Here is a 21,611-nt window from a genome sequence, read left to right as displayed (position 1 = left end):
ATGCCTGTGCTAACCCACCAACAAGGAGACCCTGGCCCTGGGGTCCTGTAACTGTAGCTTGATTAGCAGATATACCTGGAAGTCAACCAGTTCCCTCTTTGGTAGGCACAACTTTGTGCTGACAAAAAAATTAAATTCGCAGGGAATTTTATAGGTGCAAATATTAGACTGAAGCTTGAAAAATTTCCTTGACACACAGTAGCTCATGGACCAAACCTAGTAGCCCAGGTGGAAAATACCAGTGCTACTGAGCCCCTAAGAGCCACCCCTATGCAACTGGAAGGAAGAAAGGGGTTCTGTTCTGGTTTAATGCAGCTATATTTAATTGTAGCACTATCAATCACTAGATGCTTGTAATTTTCTGGGTGGAGTTTAAGGTGTTGGGAAATCAACTGTTCCTTCCAAATGGAAGGTGAAAGAGTGTGAGTGTTAAAGGACCTGCCTGTTTCTCTCTGCAATCAGTCTCTTCCAAAAAAATTGAACTGACCCAAATTGGGAGAAATAACTTTTTTCTTTTCCTTCACTGAAAGCCAGATTAACTTCTGAACTTCAGTGCATTTTATATTTTACAACAGGATAAGTGAAGCATATACTGATTTAGGTTAGTTTCTGTAGAGCTTACAAACTTGATAATGTGCATGGCATGTACACCTTTTTTATATATTAACAAATGGAATCATCTGAGACAGCAAATTAGTGATTTGAAGTGTACACTTATTTCTTAATTATGCTATTTCCTATCCTCTGATTAGCAAAAGGGAGCTAATGTCATCTCCTGTTATGTTCATTGCCTCATAATCAATTTAGGAATTCCTATGTGCCTTGGAAAAAAGACAAGACTTGGGACAGGGGGGCAGGGAGACTTTAGTTCTACTATACTTTTACAGTCTGTAACTTTCTATTATCGTTTCAGAAAATTCCCTCATACTAACATTTAAACAAACCATGAAATAATGGAATACAATTAAATTCCCTTCCAGCGATTCAGGTGACAAAGCTGAAACTGGAACATAACTTCTAATGGTATACTGTGTATAAGTAGGGGCATAGCGAGCAGATCGAGGGACGTGATCGTTCCCCTCTATTCGACATTGGTGAGGCCTCATCTGGAGTACTGTGTCCAGTTTTGGGCCCCACACTTCAAGAAGGATGTGGATAAATTGGAGAGAGTCCAGCGAAGGGCAACAAAAATGATTAGGGGACTGGAACACATGAGTTATGAGGTGAGGCTGAGGGAGCTGGGATTGTTTAGCCTGCAGAAGAGAAGAATGAGGGGGGATTTGATAGCTGCTTTCAACTACCTGAAAGGGGGTTCCAAAGAGGATGGCTCTAGACTGTTCTCAATGGTAGCAGATGACAGAACGAGGAGTAATGGTCTCAAGTTGCAGTGGGGGAGGTTTAGATTGGATATTAGGAAAAACTTTTTCACTAAGAGGGTGGTGAAACACTGGAATGCGTTACCTAGGGAGGTGGTAGAATCTCCTTCCTTAGAGGTTTTTAAGGTCAGGCTTGACAAAGCCCTGGCTGGGATGATTTAACTGGGAATTGGTCCTGCTTTGAGCAGGGGGTTGGACTAGATGACCTTCTGGGGTCCCTTCCAACCCTGATATTCTATGATTCTATGATTCTATGATTAAATACCCAGTCTTTGCACATGCAATTTTTATTAGGATCAGTACTAAATGGTATAGCACCCTAATACAAATTCTATATTGGATCCTATAGTCTGCTCTTATATCAGCCGAGCTATTAGTCTAAAGTCTTTGATAAATGTCCTTCTTCTAGGCAAAATGACACTTGATAACTTCGTGACTTGGAGAAGTCATTACTGTAGACTGTGACCTGCAGGTAGAAAGCTATTAAAGACCAAATTGTCACCTAGCTTGTGCATCTGTGGAAGGCAGTGATAAAGTGTAAGACACCTCCTTAGTCCCTGGTATATGCTATCTGTACCAGGAGTAGCAGCATGCAAGGGGAAGCAGGCTACACATTCCATGCCTGTGCTGGTGCCTGGCAGGGGGTGGGACCTTAGCTCTACACCCTGCAATGTACTTATCTATATAGCTGAATCAGCATTTACTCCTGAGGGAATTCTGCACCAATAAATTAAAAATTCTGCACCAAAAAATAAAAATTCTGTGCATAACATTTTAAAAGTCTACAAAATTCTGCACCTGCACCAGAAATACCCTGGGGCCCTGTCCCTCCATGCCAGGCACACCAACTCAAGTGAGAGCGACAGAGTCTCACACGCATGCCCAGCTCTGGCCCCCGATCCAGGTGTGGAGCAGGTAGGCTCAGCCCAGAAGGATCCAAGTGTGGAGGAGCTTAGTGTGGGGGGATCCAGGTTTGGAGTGAGAGGTTTCTGTGTGGGGCAATCTGGGTGCAGGCAGCTTGGTGAGGGGTCTGAATGTGTCAGGGATCTGGATGCATAGGGGCTTGTGTCTGGGGTTCAGCAGGGGTGAGTTTGGGTGTTGGGGGGAGTGGAGCTTGGTGGGGTGGGGGTCCAGGTGCAGCCGGTTGGGGCTCAGTAGGGTGGGATGCTCGTTGGGGTGGTCCAGGTGCAGGTGGGGTGCCGCTCGTTGGGGTATGGATTGGGGGCTCAGTGGTGGGTGGTCTGGGGGGAGGGGCTCATGGGGTCCAGATGCAGGAGATGATGGTGGTTGGCAGGGTGGGGGTTCAGGGATGAGGGTCGGTCGGGGTATGGAGGGGCTGGGCCGATGGGGGAGCAGTTCCCTGTAAAGTGACCGTTTCTCCCCCTCCCCCACAAGGCTGGAACCAGGGAGGGGAGTGAAGCTTCCTGCAGCCAGGGAAGTTTCTGGGGCTGTGACCTGGCCCTGGCCACTCCTTGCAGGGGAAGAGGAAGTCCTGACTCTCCCATCCGCAGCACAGGAGCCCTCAGCCAGAGTGTCCCCAGCCCTCTGCAGTGATTTACCTCTCTGCTGGATGCTCTGGGCACCCAAAATGACGTGCTCACACTGCTGTGGAGGGCTGCGTGACCACTCTTGCGGCCTCCCTTTACTTCCTCATCAGAAGTCATTTTTCTGCGAGGAAGCAAAGAAATCTGCGGGGGACAAGAATTCTGTGCACACACAGTGGCGCAGAATTCCCCCAGGAGTATCAGCATGCTGGAAAACGTAGACTCACCAGTTTACATCCTCCCTAGAGCAGTGGGGAAACTGGGCTGCTCCAGAGGCAGTACAAGAACATGTGGTGCTTTTGCTCAGAGCAGATCCATGTAGTCACTGAGGACTTTTACGTTTATGGCTACAGAGTAAGTTAAATCAAGCTGTCCAGTATAAATACAGATTAAGTATGGCTTTCTTAGATGGGAACAGTTTTTCTAGGTACAGTTTTACCCTCACAGATAGATGTGCCTGTCACTTTGCACCCACAAAATTTGGGACACACTATGAATGTGCAATTATTTATGTGTACAAAAAATATAAGCTATATTGAGGCCCAGTTTAAAATCTAGCCCTATGCTTTTACTGGTCAGTTTGTAACACCCTTGGTGCACTCCTCATTATGATTTTTTTTCTAATTTGTTATAAAGTGGTGATTGTAAACAACTTGGGGCAGAGACCATCTTTCTCTTGTGTTTGTACAGAACCTAACACAATGGGATCCTGGCCCATGACCAGGGCTTTTAGGTGCTACCGTAATACAAATGATGATGGTGAAAATGTTAGATTTGGAGAAGATGCAGGAAAATATAGTTATTTCTAGTTGGTAATATGGAAAGGGATTTATTTTGTGGAGGGGGAGTAGGAGGAAAGAATTATGCAGTCAGTAATACACTTGAACAAATAAAGATATTTAAGAAATAAGAAGCAAGTAGCAGTTCCTGATCAGCCAAAAGAGGACCAGCTGGGGGGAATTGGGCCCAAGGCAAAATTACTTCAGCATTTTGTGATTATTCATAAATTCCAGTTTGTGCTTTTTGTTAGTCAGACTGAGTGCTTGGAATGCTGATGGCAAACTTCGTGTTTGTATTGTTTTAGCCACTCTTTAGTCTGGCATTTATCTCAATAGCACCTCTTTTTGTTAGAATTTGATACAAAATAGCTTAGTTCTGCAGTACAGTAAGTCTTCATAATCACTTCCAGATGGCAGATACCACCCTTCCTTCTCTTGTGATTCCATGAAACTCAGAACACCAAGTATTCAAAAGGTAAAGAAAATGAATACTATTCATGTTGGTGAGGAGAAGTCAGATGTTTTCTATGGGACTTTAGATTAATCCTGCTCTGCTTGCTCTAGTACATATCAAGGGCAGGGCTCAAACAGGATAGTACTTAGGGCAGTTAGCCCCTCATGCCTCCTGGCGACGCTTCTATTTTCAGGATGGGAGAGTAGGCAAGTCCCTGTGTTGTGAGTGGGAGAGCCAGGCAGTCACCTCACCTGATGACATCAGGGGAGAAGATGAAAAGATTACAGAAGACTATAAATAGAGGTAGGTACTGGCCTGCAGGCATGTTGGGTGGGAGGTGGGATACAAGTAATATATAGCTAATGCTGGATGATAAAAGCCAGGTAAGACATTAAAAAAAATGTGCGTGCGGGTATGGGTATGTGGTTCCTGTTCCCGGTGCTTTAACAACATATCTGAGCTTACTTTACTGTAGCTTTCGCACTCTGCCATTTAACATTTTATCCTGCAGGGTCATTTTTCACGTGGCTAGCAGGACACAAAGAGCTGCAAGATGCATCATGACAAGGTTAATTCCTTTTTCAGCTAACATCAACCTGTTCAGTATCTGAGCTGATAAACTGGCATTAAGTCAGCGTCTTTAAATTCATTGCACTTCTGGAGTCTGACAAAGGATTCTTCCTTTTGCAGTGCTGCAGCCCTAAGGGAAAAATGTATTACATTGTTAGATGTCTAATGGTAATTGAATTGATGTTTGTCTCTACACACAAGATACATTTACTCACTTTCACTTCCATTTCCCATTCATTTATGAATGAAATCCAAGAAAGGAGAACATCTGTTTAAAACCAGCCTCCTCTTCTCTCCCCCCACCCCCGCACACATCCGGCCGGCTAAGGATGCATTGCAAATCAGTGCAAGAAGCTTTCACTTCAAATATTAGGTCTGAATGTGGTCAAAGCTATGAGTTTTGTGGATTCTTGCTTTGCTCCATTTGGGCAGTAGTCTCTACTTTCTTTAATAGACACTTAATTTAGCAGCCTTTGATACTTATGTGTTTCTTCCATATCCTCCTCATCTTTGGAGAGTTGGTGTCATTAAGTTAGTCTAAAAGGTCCTTCTCATCTAACACGAGGCATGTTTTACTCCACTGTTATTGGTATTCGAATATTTGGAGAAACTTATAACTCTTTCTCATGTGAAGTACAGGTTGCAAGATTAGGTCAGTCTATCCTTGACTATATTCCTACCTAGTCTGGCATAATTAAAAATCCCAAATAACTCTTTTGCAGTTCAATGAAATCCTCCAAATACTAGATAGGAGCAAGGACTTGCTTGAAGAATGATGACCAGAAAAGAAAATCATCTGAAAGCATTCTTTGTTTTGTTATTAACAGTGGTTACCTTTTCTTAATATATGGTCGTGTTTTATGAGACATCTTTCATAAAGATTTTGTTCAATCCTGGACTTTGATGGTGGGGTACACCAACTCATGAGCTTGGTCAAAAATTTTATATAGAAAAATGAAATCAACTCACTGCACGTGAGCGAATAACTTCTTGATTTCTTTATCATTGTGCATTTGTAGTACATATAGTCCTGGAAAGTTGGAACTAGACAGAAGAAAAGAAAAAAGAATGTGTTTTAAAAATAAAATCAAATCCAAATTCCTCTTAATGCTTCTGTAAAGATATGTGATTTGTAGTAATTTGCAAATGCTTTCCAGGAAAAACTCTTTACTCCTGCTCTCTCCAACTGCCGCAGTGAGGTACTTGCTTTGATAGATGTGAGGGCGGGGGGGTTTCCTGGAAGAGATGTTGCGAAACACTTACTGGGTGAAATGCTGCTCTCAGTGTCTTCTTACTGAGCCCAGCTGGATTGCTTGTGTATAACACAGTGCACATTGGCCCTCTGTAGTTTAACTGGACGTGAACTGACAATGAAGATTATGAGCTTTGTCCTGCTCTGCCTAGCACAGGAGTTACCCCCATGTAACTGGGGGCAGGCTCTGCCTCTGTAGTTTTACATGTTGCCAGAATGAGGCCATTTGGAGGAAACGCTGGGGGAGTTGTTTGTTTTTTGCAGGCTTTTCTTTCGTTCCAAACAATTTTTTTCACAACACAAATTTATTGTCATGGCTTGGATGCTGTTTCCAGCCAAGAGTATTTTCAAATATTTCAGTGGGGCAATAAGGGATTATTCATTCAAGAACAAAACAAAACTTGTATGGTTGAGGATGGGGAGCCCTTCCTTGGGTCTTCCCTGAAAGCTTTGGCATTGGTATTTCTCCTTTTACTAGCAGTGGGCCACTGAGAGGGGAGGGTAATATGCCTCCCCCCCCCCCACACACATGCAGTCAGCAACTGGGCACAATCCAGCTGAATTTGTGTAGTGTTAGCAGAAAGGGGTGTATGCTATTTGGCAGCCAATGAGTCAGAAGAGGGTAGTTTACATAGCACTGTAATTGACACAAGAAACAGGCATCCCTCTTTCTGGTTTAGAGATCTTTTCCATGTTCACCCTGCCCTTCAGCTCCTGTGAAGAGGTGAAGAAGTATCAAAATGGGAACAATAGGGCAGCTCAGATGCAGTGAGAGCAGCGTGCTCAAATTCAAACACTGCTGTATTTCCTGGGTCTCTAGAGATGCCCATCCAGTGCCTATAAATTGCCACAATATAAACTAAATGACTGCCCCTAAATATTTGTCACAGTCCACAATCTTCTCATCAGCCTTAGCAAAGGGGGGGTTGGGGAGGAGGGTGTGTGTGTGTACGGACTGTATGTGTCATATACTTTTAGGGCAAATTTTAATTGTGGGTGCAATTTTACACATCGAGACTCCTATCCTGCAATGACATGTGCATGAGTGGACTCAGGCATTCATGCATAGCCCGTAGGGAGGGCCAATAAAGTCTGGGTGAAATATTTGGCCCTTAATATTCTTATGTAGTTAATATATAGAATATAAATGATTAGCTAGTCATTCTAGTATTCCTTTAATTAAGTAATTAGATTCCTGTGTAGGTCTGTACCACTCCAAGTTTCAGGAATGTGGGAGCCACTAAAGAATTGAGCTATGCTACTAGGGGAGTTTGCAAAATAGAACTGAACAAGCAATCTGTCTCCCTGGGCTGCACATTATGTGAGGAGTGTTGAAATAGGAGAGCTAGACATTTTCTAAGTGGTCACAAAGCAGCAGCATGTAATCCTCGTTACCTTTGAGGGGCCTAGAAACCCTAACTTCAGTGGTGGAAAGTCCAATATGATACAAGTATTCTGTATTGGAGGAAAGAAATCCCTGAGGTTTACTATGAATAATGGGCATGCTGATGTACGAAGAGGCTTCCAAAGTGTGGGGAGGAATAAGTGCTTTCTAGGGGACCACAGTTTGAGAACATTTGACAGTAGGCATGTAATCAATTTAAATAATATGTTGACCTCTTAAGTGACCTCAGGGTATTTTGGCAAGGTGATTGAGCTTACCCACCCTTAAGCTCAAATGCACTCCGAGTAGTAATATGGCATTATAGCATCAAGTGACATGAGAACATTAAAAAGTGAAGGTGCTTTGCCAAACCCTTGCTTTAGCTCTGTCTAAAAGTTGGTTTAAAAGGTAACTTTCAATGTTGTTTAGCTGGCTGTGGCTGAGGGGTGCGATGTAGAGAGAACTCAGCCCAGATACAGTCCCAGGAAGGAGGGCTGTGAAACCCCTCAAACAGGGCACAGCCTAGAGACCAACACTGGAAGCACGGTGGTAAGGAGGATTGTTAGACTAAACCTGAGGGGTGAGGGGAAGGGGTAGAGTTATCAACTTTCTAATGGCACAAAACCAAACACCCTTGCCCCTGCCCCGCCCCTTCTCCAAGGCCCCAGCCCCCACTCACTCCAGCCCATCTCCTTCTGTTGCTCACTCTCCCCCACCCTCACTCACTTTTACTGGGCTGGGGCAGGGGGTTGGGGTGTGGGAGAGAGTGAGGGCTCCAGCTGGGGGTGCAGACTCTGGGGTGGGGCTGAGGATGAGGGGTTTAGGGCATAGGAGAGGGCTCTGGGCTGGGGCCAAGGGGTTTGGAGCATGGGAGCGGGCTCAGGGCTGTGGCAGGGGATTGCGGTGTGGGAGGGGGTGCGGGCTCTGGCACAGGGTATGGGCTGTAGGGTGGGGACAGGGATGAAGAGGTTGGGGTGCAGGAGGGAGTTCTGGGCTGGGGCAGAGGGTTGGGGTGGGGGGGTGTGGGGTGCAGGTTCTGGGAGGGAGTTTGAGTGTGGGAGGGGGTTCCAACCTGGGGCAGGATGTCTGGGGTGCTGGCTCTGGCTGGGCAGCGCTTACCTCAGGCAGCTCCCGGGCAGTGGTGCAGTGGGGCTAAGGCAGGCTCCCTGTGGGTCCTGGAAGTGGCCGGTATGTCCGTTCCCAGGTGGAGGCGCGGACAGGTGGCTTTGTGTGGTGTGCGCTGCCCATGCCCACAGAAGCCAACACCACAGCTCCTATTGGCCATGGTTCCCGGCCAATGGGAGCTGGGAAGCCAGCGATTGAGGCAGGGGCAGCATGCAGAGCCTCCATGGTTGCCCTTGCATCCAGGGGCCACAGGGACATGCCTCCCGCTTCCAGGAGCTGCACAGAGCCAGGCCAGGCAGGGAGCCTGCCTTAGCCCCACTGCACTGCCGACCGGACTTTTAACGGCCTGCTGAGAGGACGCCTGGCAACCCTAGGAAGGGGTCTTTTTGTGGGGAGCTGATTGGTATTTAATAAATTAGACCACAGGAGCGTGGGGAGTACTGGTTCAAAGATCTTGCCTGTGACTGGGTTATTCCTAATGAAGAAGCCTGTGAAGTGCGGACTTTTGTATGGGGTTACCCACTTCACGCTGCTGTGACCTCTTCCCCCCATCCCCTTCCCTTCTCAACAGAGTGTCCCTAGAAAGCTAGGACTTCTCCCTTTCCTTTCCATCAGAGAGACCTGACTCTCTGGGATCTCTTCTCTCTTCCCCCTCAAACTGGAGAGACTGGGCGTCTTGCCCCCATCTACCCCCACCAGAGAGACCTTGACCAGCCAGAACATCTCCTTCCCTTCCTGTCTATGGCCAGGGAACGGCTTGGGCCCCCTGCCCCCTCCCTTGTTGTACCTTTGCCTGCACAAGGCCATGAGCGCATCCCCTGAGAAGAGACTTGTCTACAGGGACTGCTTATATACCCTCTATGATAGAAGGGAGAATATTTAAATGTCAGTTTATTTGAAAGTATACACAGAGTCACTGCTCTGAGTTTTTTCTCGTTAGCATACTCTACAGTTAATCTATATTCTCTGGAAAATATTTTAATCAGCCCTTGTGCAGTGCTGTGGTTGATTCATTAGGTGAATAGTCTTTGCACTCAAACAGTACTGAACTACATATGGAGCATGGTGCTAAAGTTTCAAACCACCTTCTAGGCCCATTGTTGTCATTAATGACCTCACAGCACTTTTCTCAAGGATATCAACTCTAGGATTTTAGCCAGATTGCTATTTGGATGATTGCATTGCGGCTATCTAAATTCATCGTGAAATGTGAATTGGATATAGTATTCTTTTTGCACTACCCTCAATTGTTGTGGAGTGGTATTAAGCATCTGCTAGTCCCACCTTGTGCTTACATTTCAGTAGTGGAATAAGTGATTCCTTGTATAATGGAGCTTGATTCACCACTTAATTATACTAGTGTAAAAGTCAGGTAATGAAATGGTGAGTCTGACTGATAATTCTGAAGTGTTTCAGAATCCTTCAGTGTATAAAGCTCTGTATACATGTAAGATGCCACAAGTACTACATATTGGAGTCATCACAGAGCAGCTTTAACGTACTTTCAGTCACTTGTAACTTTCTGAAAAATTCTCCATTGGCCTGGACCCAAAACTGTGGAATGTGCCTGTGGAATATATCAGGAACATGTTTTAACAACAACAATGAAACCCCAAAAACAAAACTTGGCCCAATGTTTGCTGTGGATGGCAACATAAAGATTCTTTTTAAGCAAAGTAAGAGATTTTAGAGCCTGGTCTAATGTCCATTGAAGTCAGTGGAAAGACTCGCATGAACTTCAATGGGCTTTGGATTAGGTCCATAATTCATGATCAAGGGAGTAAAATTGATGTACCTTCCAGCACATTGTTATGGGACAAGAAGGCATCTTTCCTGGCTGCTTCTGTGATGAGACGACGGTCCTTATGCACTCCCCCTTGTAAATCAGAGCAGCAGAGGATTGAATGTACAAATATGTGCAATGTGAGAAAGATAACATTGCTATGAGAACCATAACATTTTCATGCCCTCATTTTGGCGGTTTAAATTTTCAACTTTAGCATTGCATTAACAAGATTGAGGGTATGTGATTCCGATGAATGCCTGTATCCTGAAGAATATCAAAAATACTAATCCCCCCTCTGATTGAAGATGGCGTACTTAAATTTTTTGTGGATTGTTTTGATACAGCTATAGTGAAATTTCACAGGAAAACTCACGGTTCAGAAATGTGATATATCTCACAGAATGAGAATATTACTCCACACTTTGAACTGATGACAAAGAACCAGCAGGAAAACCAGCCAAAGGTTATTTACAGATATTGAACACTACAGTGATTGTAAACTTCTTGCTTGTTGATCTATTTATGGAATTCTCTAAACTATTTGGCCTGGAGTATGTTTCATTTTCTAACATGCCACATAGGCCTAAAACTTTGCTATGGTTGGAGGATCTTTTTGAGAGAAACAGCTTCTGGTGGTTTGAGAAAATGGTCTGTTATACACTGCAAATAGATTACTGTAAATAGGTATGTTAGCTTTGTTGTATCCTTTCCCCCTACCTCTTGTAAGTCCTATCTATTTAAATTGTAAACCGTTTAGGCCGGGAACTGTCTCTTATAATGTGTATGTACAGAGCTTAGTGTAACCCGCACCCCTCCTCGGTGTGGTGCTCTGTCCCCATCTAGTGGCACTGAGTCCACATAGAGATTAATGAGTCTGCTACAGCCTTTGCTAAGAGGCATGTGGCTTTTAGCTCATGCATTAAGCTTCAGAGGTCCCAGATTCGATCCCACCCGCTGATGACTGGGATCTGTCAGTGTTATGCTAGCACAATGGGGCCCTGGTTTTGGTTGGTCCGTTGGCACTATCGTAATAAACTTGAAACATTAACTTTTATTAAATGTTTAAAGATTTTCTCTTCAAAGTAAGGAGTCTGCCTGCTTGCCATTCTGTAAGGCAGAACTGATGCAGTGTGTCATACAGGAAACACACCCGTTGTGCTCCCTCCTGGTGACTTGACTTTTATCCTTTCTGACTGTTTCCCTTCATCTAAAATATTTCTTTGACTGAAAGTATATGGTTGCTCCTTGTGTATGGAGAAATGCTATTCTGTGGCCTTTGCCCTCAGAGTAAAGACTCTTGCATTTTTTGCCTTTCGAACACAGCCAAGGGATATATGAATCTATACTATAGTTCCAAGAGTATTCAGTACCACACTAGTTTCCTATGCCGTTGATAACTGGGAAGATATTGTAAAATTAACTTTCCCAGACTAGCTACGTGAGCAAAAATAAGCTTCCCCGTATCATCTGACAAAAGTGGAACATGGAAGTGTTCAGATTATACATGACTTTTTGGTCTTTATCATCAAACCATAAAGCCAAGTGGCTTAAACGAATGATACAAACTGTTTTTCTCTTGGGTATAACAAAAGCTCTTTCTTTACCTGCTCACCACGACTCTATTTGCTTAAGAGTAATCATCCTCTTCACGTTTTTATTGGGATGATCTGAATTGATCCAAGATGATTGCCTCCTTTCTAGGCTACCCCCGTCATCTACTTTCTCTTCAGGAGCAACTTGTCTCCTTTCCCGATAGTTGAGCCAATTCTTTGAGGGAGAGAACTTCCCTAGCCTTGAAAGGATTTTTTCCCCTTCATTACTTGACACTATTCAGAATAAGTACACTATGTTACACAGACATGCAAAGCAGAAATTACTGTGTAACAAATGGTATCTTTAAGGTTGAATTGACTGATGTACAATTGTTAAGGCACTTTTGTGTGCCGCATCAGAGAAAGGTGAATTGAACATTAAAGGGATTTCAACAGCACTCAAATTCATACAGCTGGAAAAGTTTCAGAGTAACAGCCGTGTTAGTCTGTATTCGCAAAAAGAAAAGGAGTACTTGTGGCACCTTAGAGACTAACCAATTTATTAGAGCATAAGCTTTCGTGAGCGAAGTGAGCTGTAGCTCACGAAAGCTTATGCTCTAATAAATTGGTTAGTCTCTAAGGTGCCACAAGTACTCCTTTTCTTACAGCTGGAAAAGTTACTGTTTTAAGTTCATAGAATCATAGGACTGGAAGGGACCTTAAGAGGTCATCTAGTCCAGTCCCCTGCACTCATGGTAGGACTAAATATTATCTAAACCATCCCTGACAGGTGTTTGTCTAACCTGCTCTTAAAAATCTCCAATGATGGAGATTCCACAACCTCCCTAGGCAATTTATTCCAGTGCTTCCTAACCCTGACAGTTAGGAAGTTTTTCCTAATGTCCAACCTAAATCTCCCTTGCTGCAATTTAAGCCCATTGCTTCTTGTCCTATTCTTAGAGGTTAAGAAGAACAATTCTTCTCCCTCTTCCTTGTAACAACCTTTTATGTACTTGAAAACTGCTATCATGTCCCCCCTCAGTCATCTCTTTTCCAGACTAAAGAAACCCAATGCCAAGTTCCAGGCAAGAGAATGATCTGGTAGCTATAATGAAGGATGAACTTTGGAGAACTTTAATGTGAAGTTGTTTACAATCATATGTTTTTATTATAATGTTTACAAGATACACGAGAGAGAAAACAAACTTTTAAATAATAAGACAATGGTATGTCACACCTAAAAGGCCCAGATCCTGCTCTTAGGAAGGTCTCTGGGAGTTTGCTATCCACTACAGTGGGAAGCAGATAGTGGCCTATATTGGGGGGGGAACCACAAGAAGGCTACGACAAATAGAATCATAGAATATCAGGGTTGGAAGGGACCTCCGGAGGTCATCTAGTCCAGCCCCCTGCTCAAAGCAGGACCAATCCCCAACTAAATCATCCCAGCCAGGGCTTTGTCAAGCCTGACCTTAAAAATATCTAAGGAAGGAGATTCCACCACCTCCCTAGGTAACGTATTCCAGTGCGTATTCCACCACCCTCCTAGTGAAAAAGTTTTTCCTAATATCCAACCTAAACCTCCCCCACTGCAACTTGAGACCATTACTCCTTGTTCTGTCATCAGCTACCACTGAGAACAGTCTAGATCCATCCTCTTTGGAACCCCCTTTCAGGTAGTTGAAAGCAGCTATCAAATCCCCCCTCATTCTTCTCTTCTGCAGACTAAACAATCCCAGTTCCCTCAGCCTCTCCTCATAAGTCATGTGTTCCAGTCCCCTAAATATGTACAGCCTTCTCCGTGTCCCCCTTGTCTTTGACGTAGCAAGAGGGAAAGGGAGGCCTATTTCAATTTGAATGTCAGGAAATCTCTCTTCTCCTTTCTGTGTTCAGCAGAAGATTCTGATCTGAAAGAGAGAAGTGAAGTGTCTTTTGGTGGAAAAAACCCCAGGTGCACTAGAAGACTGTTCTCATTCATATATTCATAAGGGGGATGGGGGGGAATGCTGCAGAACCTTGATGGAATGGTTTTGGTGTTACTTTGAGCAGTACCATATTTAGTTGCTTTGTGATTTGAGTGGCCATTGAACCAATAACAAGAAGATACATCAGTCATCTGCAAGTGATGATATTTTGTATGCAGAGACTAGCTTTAATCCATTGAGTGATGTATTGACCAAGACACCTGGATAACATCTGGGAAAGCTTAAAACAGAAGGGGGTCCAGTGAACTCTTTTTCTGATTTACTATTTCTCCAGAAATTGTTTCCTGTGAATGTGCTGTTTAAACTGTAGGAAAAATAATACATTAATCTGCCTTCCAAAACTACCTCTTGACGGTACAGTGAGGAAAAGTCTACAGGACTGGGCAAATAAGAACCAGCCCCTTTTGGGCTTTCAAAACTTCTTCAGTACCTAATACAGCATAATAACTTGGACTGAAAAACTATCTCTGTGCGGGGGGGGGGGGCGGGAAATTGTTGGCAACCATGAAACTATGGCAAATTGCCCCCTTTTAGGACAGAAGTGAAAATGTCTGATGTTAGTTTTAGTCATACTGGATATTGCTATCAACTGCAGAACGCTGAGACACATACATACAAATATAAAGAATACAAAAATTAACTGCACATCTGCAAACCTCAGGTTCAGTTTATGTATTGGATGAAGTTTGGGGATGGTGTATTATCTATCAGACCCTACTCTGACTAGCGTCAGAGATGCAGTAAACCCCAAGGAGAAGCACCAGCAGCCTCTATTGTGATGTTACTACCTATAAACAGTGAGCTGATATGTCCGTGACAGGCCTGCAGGTGGGTGAGAGTTGTGGAATGCCACCCTGAAGAGTACAGTTCCCCTCCCCACCACTCACCTGACAAGTATTTAGGGTTTTCTTCATGTCTAGCCTTATGTGATCCTCAAGACCCTAGTCTTGCCTCCTTTTTAAGATGAGCAGTTGGCATGGGATGCTTGCAGGCAAACATAGGGATTCTTCTTGCATTAGCAGTGATTTTCTTAGTGCATAACTTGTAAGTGTAAAATGGTGAAGATTGACTTTGGATGTGACATTTTATATAGAAAAAGAAGTCTTGGAAACATTTGTGCTGTAATTGGTTAATGTTGCTGTACCACTGCCCTCTACTGGATGTAATTAGAACTGCTCAAATATGCATCATAAGTCCTAGCGGCCTGCTCTAAAAGCAGAAGATCCTTCTCCCATGAGCGATACGAGAATCTCCATTAGCACAGTCTGGGTCTTTAGTAATAGTATGACACAGGAGTGGAAGGAAGAAAATGATTTTTATTGCCTGGTGAAGTGGGTCTGGTGTTACAAAAGGCTACACTTTATCTACTAGCTGTACTAGTTAGTTTTATCCCTGCTATTGTTATGAAGTTCTTGAGATCACTTTTTCTGGTTTTACAATACACCAGATCCTTGCTAGAATGCAGGATTTGGGATCCATGCACGGGACTGTGTTATATGCGAATTTGCACTATATAGACGCGCATTCTAGCGAGGGTCCGGTGTGATCCAGCCAACCTGGCCTGTACTGTAGAGATCATATTAAAATTATACTGCATAGTGTAAAACAGATTGCAGAGGAGATGGCAGTGCACACACAAAGACATTCATGCTTCTTGGATTTTCCCCAAGGCTCTTATACCAGCATCACCATGAAACTACTGAGAGTAAAAAGAAAACATTCACTGCTCATTGGCATGTCTGCAAACTGAGCACAATGTGTGCATAGAAGTAAAAACATCCATTTTAATAGGCTGTGTTTATAAGCCACTAGGTGCTTCCCTCTGTCCTGTGAGTTGGGAGATTAGTCTTCAAAATATCCTTCGCTTTGCAAGCGATGAAAATAAAATGTGGAGCTAAAACAGGCAGATTCTTGGCTTTCTTTGACTCTACTGTGCCCAGTTATCAATGCAAACAGGGGCCAATCTGTTTGGCTGCGAAGAAGAAAAAGCTTGTAAAAGTAGCACTAGAACGTTTTGTGCAGGGTATGTGGTCATACCTCCGTTAAAGGGAATAACACAAGTATTTCAATAAACGTTGCATGTATGGAACTACAGAATTGGTTTCAGTCCAAAGCAAAAAGGCCATTCTGGATTTTTAGTAGTTATAGGATCTACAGTAAGACTGTCCTATATTTTCACTTATTTTTAAAGAAGAGAATTAATATTTATTAAAGGCCAACTGCTTCTAAGTACTTTAGTCAGGACATATTAAACAATATTGTGGCCAAATCCTCATCCCAGTGCATACAGGATAGATGGGCTCTGAAAGAACTAGGGCAAGGACTACTGGCCTCATCCTTAGGTCATGGGTGAGAGAGCTGATTTGTGGCTCTTATTGCAGTATCAGATCTGTGAGGCCCTTCACGCTTGCTGCACCCTCAACTCCTCTGCATCAGGTTTGGCTAATGTACCATCAGAGCCACAGAGCTGCTATCCCTACTCCTCAAATCTCCCCTGTGGTGAGATACAAGGAACCCCTGTAGAATTGTGCTCAATGGGGCACAGGCGGTAAGAACCCCCCTGTGAGGCATCTTTACAACTTTCCATATGTAACTTTAGCGTCCTCGTGGCCAAGATGGAGTCTGCGCTGCAGGCAGCTCTGGCCAAGAGAAGATGCGCGCAGGAATGCAGCAGGAAAAATCCCTTCCACCCCAGGGGCACCTGATCCAAACCCCCCAGAGTGAACACACACCCCCACAGGAAAAGTACAATGGATATAACAAAGGGAGATATTTATTTACAGAGGGATGAGAGGAGAAAAACAACAAGGGGAAGTATAGGAGGAGTAGTAGAACAGGGTTGCATCCAAACCAAGACCCCACAGGCCCAGTGGTAGCACAGTCTGAAAGGGCAGACACTGAGCAATGCGTCTGCACACAGAGTTCAGGAGTCCTGAGCAAAGTTCCAGTTGAGTGGTGAGCCTTGGGTGCTCCTGGTCATCTTCAGGCCAGTGAACTTTCCCCAACAAACCCCTCCGGTGCCCTCTTCGGCCGCTCTTTGCAAAGCCACATAGAGCGACCACCTCCCCGCTTATCTAGCTAGCAGCCTCCCTCTTTATTCCCAGTGCAGAGTCACAAGCCCCAGTACTCACAGTCCCATGCAGCTCTGGGCAGCCATGATACTGGGTCCAGCTCCAGCCTGTCCTTCTCGGGCGATTCCTCCCTGGCACAGTCCTCCTCCTGGCTCCTGTCCTGGGGTGTCCCCGATCGGCCACCCTGTCCTTCCCAGGCTTCAGGCAGCTTTTCTGCTGCTTCACTTTGTCAGGGCCTGCAGGCTGCCACCCCCCTCTCCCTGGAGCTTCAGGGCCACATCCCCAAGTTTCCCTCCTTTCTCTCACTGCTCCTCCTCCCCCCTAGGAAAAAGATTTAGGGGGGCCATGCTCTCGAAACCCCAAAGAGGTTACTCGTAAATGAAGAGAGGTTAGGGGCAGGATTTTCTCCTTGACAATTAATCCATTTAGCTAAGAATAAGATGTGGCACTGTTACAATCTAAAGCAGATGCAGCTGACTACCTATGTTTTACATAGTATAATATCCACCCCTAGAGAGGAGGGAACTTCTCCTCTTCCCAATTTCATAGAAGTTAATGACAGTCAAATAAAAGGAGGAGAAATAGCTACCATTACACTGAGATGTCTTATGCAGGAATTGAGTTGGTTATGTTGTATGAAAGGCAATCATAAGCAGATGTTCAGAGGCATGTGAATGGAGTTTTGTGTGTTAGGAAATCAATGGGGGACGGTGTGGGAATACTCATTTGCCTGTATTGGGATTGATAGGACCAAATTTGACCCTATTTACACCCCTTACAGCCCTCTTGATTGAAAGTAGAGGAAGAATGTCAACTATAGTATGAAGGGGGCCTAAGAGCTAGCGACTGAGCTATTTTGTGGGTACGGTAACAGTCAAATCTGTGCACAGGAGTATTTTTCTTTCATTCAGTGTACTATGTACTATGTAGTATTCCATTTGCTTACAAGGAGTTACTCTTGGTTTACATCGCTGTAACTCAGATTGGATTTGATACCCTATATGTAGACTTGTATATCTTATGCAATCAATAGGAATGTGAATATTCTATTAGGTTTTGACTCTGCTGAATTCCAGATAAAAGCTCCCTCGGCCATTGGATAGTGCCTACAGTGGTTGGATGTGCAGCGACAGCTGGAGTCCAGGTCACCTTGCAGAGTTCATGATGACCTGTGGCGCATGGTCCGCCACTGCCCCACACAGGCTGATTTTTAACAGATCTATTCGGCTCAGAATGATGACCAAGGTTTAGGCTCTTACTTACGCTTTATTACAAGTGCCAATCTAAACCAAAAAGGAAACACACACTAAAATTATCAGTAGTAAAGTATACAAGCAGTTTTACTCTGTGCTATAATGCCCTCCTATAGCATGAAGTGCTTTCTTCTTTAGGCTGGGGTGGCAGGTACATAGATATTCCAGTAATAATCTCTGTGATTAGAGTGACCAGACAGCAAGTGAAATATCAGAACTGGAGGCAGAGGGCAATAAGCACCTGTATAAGACAGAGCCCTGAATATTGGGATTGTCCCTCTAAAATCAGGACATCTGATCACCCTGTCTGTGGTTCATTCTCAGTAAAATAGGTAATTAAATATCTTCTTACCTCTGATTCTGATGTTTGCTGTTTCCTAATTTGATTGTCCTGTAATTGTATTACATATCAAATTCAGTGTTAGAAGTTTCCCACCATTCAAAAGATCTTCCACATGGTAAGTGCAAAGAATCAAAGAACTATTAAGCACCCAATCCTCCCGTATAGGGAAAACTCCACTTGACTTGAATGGTAATAGGATCAGTAATTGTCTACTGGCCTTAATGATCCAATTCTAGATGCTGCTGGACCAACAGAAGTACTATAGTGCAGACATTGATCAGGAAAGCATACATCTGTCTGCCCAAGGACAGGCATACCAGAGCTTTCCTCAACCTGATGACATTCAGGTATCTGACAAATGTGAATGGTTTGAAGATATACATTGTAGTAACCTCCCTACAGCCAACAGCACAGTTGCTCTGGTAACTTACTGTAATCCCTCTTTGGAATTCTGCAGCAGTGCGATGGCTCTAAATGCAACAGTTGCAGAATTCCAGCAAGAATAGGTAATGCAGCATTGGAGAGTTCATTGGCAGGAACAGATGTTCTCGTGACTAGAACTGGGAGAGATTGAAGAGATGGGGGAGACAGACTAAGCAACGAACTCTGCAATGAGCTACTGTTGGGGTCATATCTTGAGATATAGAAGTGTTGTCATGAGACATTATCATTGGATTGTGCTAATGGGGCTTCCTTTTATCATGGCCACCCTGTAAACACCACTTAAAGGGAGCTTTCTGCACAAAAACCTACAATCCTCAGTTGGTTGTATTAACTTCTAATTAATCTTTGTGGGGCTGAAGAAGAAAATAAGAACATAAGAGCAGTCATACTGGGTAAGAACAAAGGTCCATCTAGCCTAGTATCCTGTCTTCTGACAGTGGCCAATGCCAGGTGCCCCAGAAGGAATGAACAGAACAGGTAATCATCAAGTGATCCAGTCCCTGTTGTTCATTCCCAGCTTCTGGCAAACAGAGGCTAGGGACATTATCCCTGCCCATCCTGGCAAATAGCTATTGATGGACTTATCCTCCATGAATTTATCTAGTTCTTTTTGAACCCTGTTATAGTCCTGGCCGTCACTACATCCTCTGGCAAGGAGTTCCACAGGTTGACTGTGTGTTATGTGAAGAAATACTTCCTTTTGTTTGTTTTAAATCTGCTGCCTATTAATTTCATTTGGTGACTCCTAGTTCTTGTGTTATGAGAAGGAGTAAATAACACTTCCTTATTTACTTTCTCCACACCAGTCATGATTTTATAGACCTTAATCATATCCCCCCTTAGTCGTCTGTTTTCCAAGCTGAAAAGTCCCAGTCTTATTAATCTCTCCTCATACGGAAGCCCTTACATACCCCTAATCATTTTTGTTGGCCTTTTCTGAACCTTTTCCAATTCCAATATATCTTTTTTTCAGATTGGGCGCCCACATGTGCATGCAGTATTCAAGATGTGGGCGTACCATGGGTTTATAGAGAGGCAATGTGATATTTTCTGTCTTCTTATCTATCCCTCTCTTAATGATGCCCAAAATTCTGTTTGCTTTTTTTGACTGCCGCTGCACATTGAGTGGATGTTTTCAGAGAACTCTCAACAGTGACGCCAAGATCTCTTTCTTGAGTGGTAACAGTTAATTTAGACCCCATCATTTTATATGTATAGTTGGGACTAAACATATCTCCCATTGCTCTACACCTGTCCAATACAGAGCCCTCAATTCCCAAGCCTACACTGCCAATTCTGATCCCACAAATAACCCTCCTTAGAACCCTAAAGATGAGTAAAGGTTAGGAGTCAGGGTGGTAATATGGTTGTGGCTTGCCCAGCCTTTTGCAAAGTGTACAACAAGTATCTGAATAGCAAATACAGGCAGAAACCTCTATGTTGAATAATTCTGAGGAAACAATGACCATCTGCAGAAAGTGACTAAGCTTGTCAGGTAAATTACCTGTTGTATAGAATTCACTGAGCTCTCCTGGCATATCACGTTTTCCATTTGACAGGAATTGTCTCTCTCTCTCTCTCTCCTGTAATAATTATATTTAATTAGATGTTTTTCATCTCTCTTGTGAACATAGTTTTGATCAGGAATAAAATGCTGTTTTTGAAATCTGCAGGTGCACTTGCCACACAATGTTTTTGGACTGATTAGTTCTTGGAATGGCTCTGTAGATTGGCGTCTTTCATCATGAGAGCAGTATCCTTAAGGGGATTAAGCATTTAAGTACCAATCAAGAAACCATACAAAGGCAAGAATATGTGTAAAATGAAGAGACCAGTGCTGGTTCCAAGATAATCATGCTGTGCCACAACCAATCTCCTGAGATATACATTATCAAAAAACTCTTGCAAAAAATTAGTGATGTATCATTTAATAAATCCAAGCAGGCCCCCCCCCACGGGTAAAGCAAAACAGCTTGTTTTATATCCAGCCATTCTGAAGAAGGAGGGGAAGCAAAATTTCCCCTCTTCTAGTGAGTTGGTTGTATATTTTATTTTATTTTAAAAACCATTTGCCTTTCCACAGGAGATTTTTTTTTTAAAGGATGCAGCAAGTAAACAAAGAAGCTGAACTGGCTATGTGAGGAATGGCATGCCATAGGTGGTGATCCTGTAATGAGTTCCATGGGAGCAGATCCTTGAGTCTGCACAAAGCCCCACGGATTTCAGTGTGTTTGGTGCATTATCTTTTGCTTATTATGCATTATTCTCTTGTTTAAACTGTTAAGACATCCAGTCAAGAAGAAACTGTACCATGTGACCAACACAATCTGAATAGTCAAAGTAGAATAATTCATAGCTGGAAACTGGTTTGTCCAAACACTTATAAGTACAGGTAGTGCTTCATCTTTCAGTGTGACAAGTGCCATCCCGTAGGCTACAGAGCAGCACCCACAACTCCCACTGATTTCAAAAGGAAGTTGAGTGCTCAGCATCCAACAGTGGGATTTACTACCTTGCAGAACTGAGGCAATAATAGATACTGCAGGGGTTCTCAAATTTCATTGCACCATGACCCCCTTATGACAACAAAAATTACCACACAACCCCGGGAGGAAGGACTGAAGCCTGAGCCTGGTACCCTGGAGGGTCGGGGGGAAGCCAACGCCCAAGCCCCACCACCTTGGACGAGAACAAAGCCGGAGCCCAAGGGCTT

This window comes from Lepidochelys kempii, chromosome 3 (genome assembly GCF_965140265.1).
Source record: "Lepidochelys kempii isolate rLepKem1 chromosome 3, rLepKem1.hap2, whole genome shotgun sequence".
Classification (NCBI taxonomy): domain Eukaryota; kingdom Metazoa; phylum Chordata; order Testudines; family Cheloniidae; genus Lepidochelys; species Lepidochelys kempii.
The sequence above is the reverse complement of the archived record's forward strand: the minus strand, read 5'-3'. Positions refer to the sequence as shown.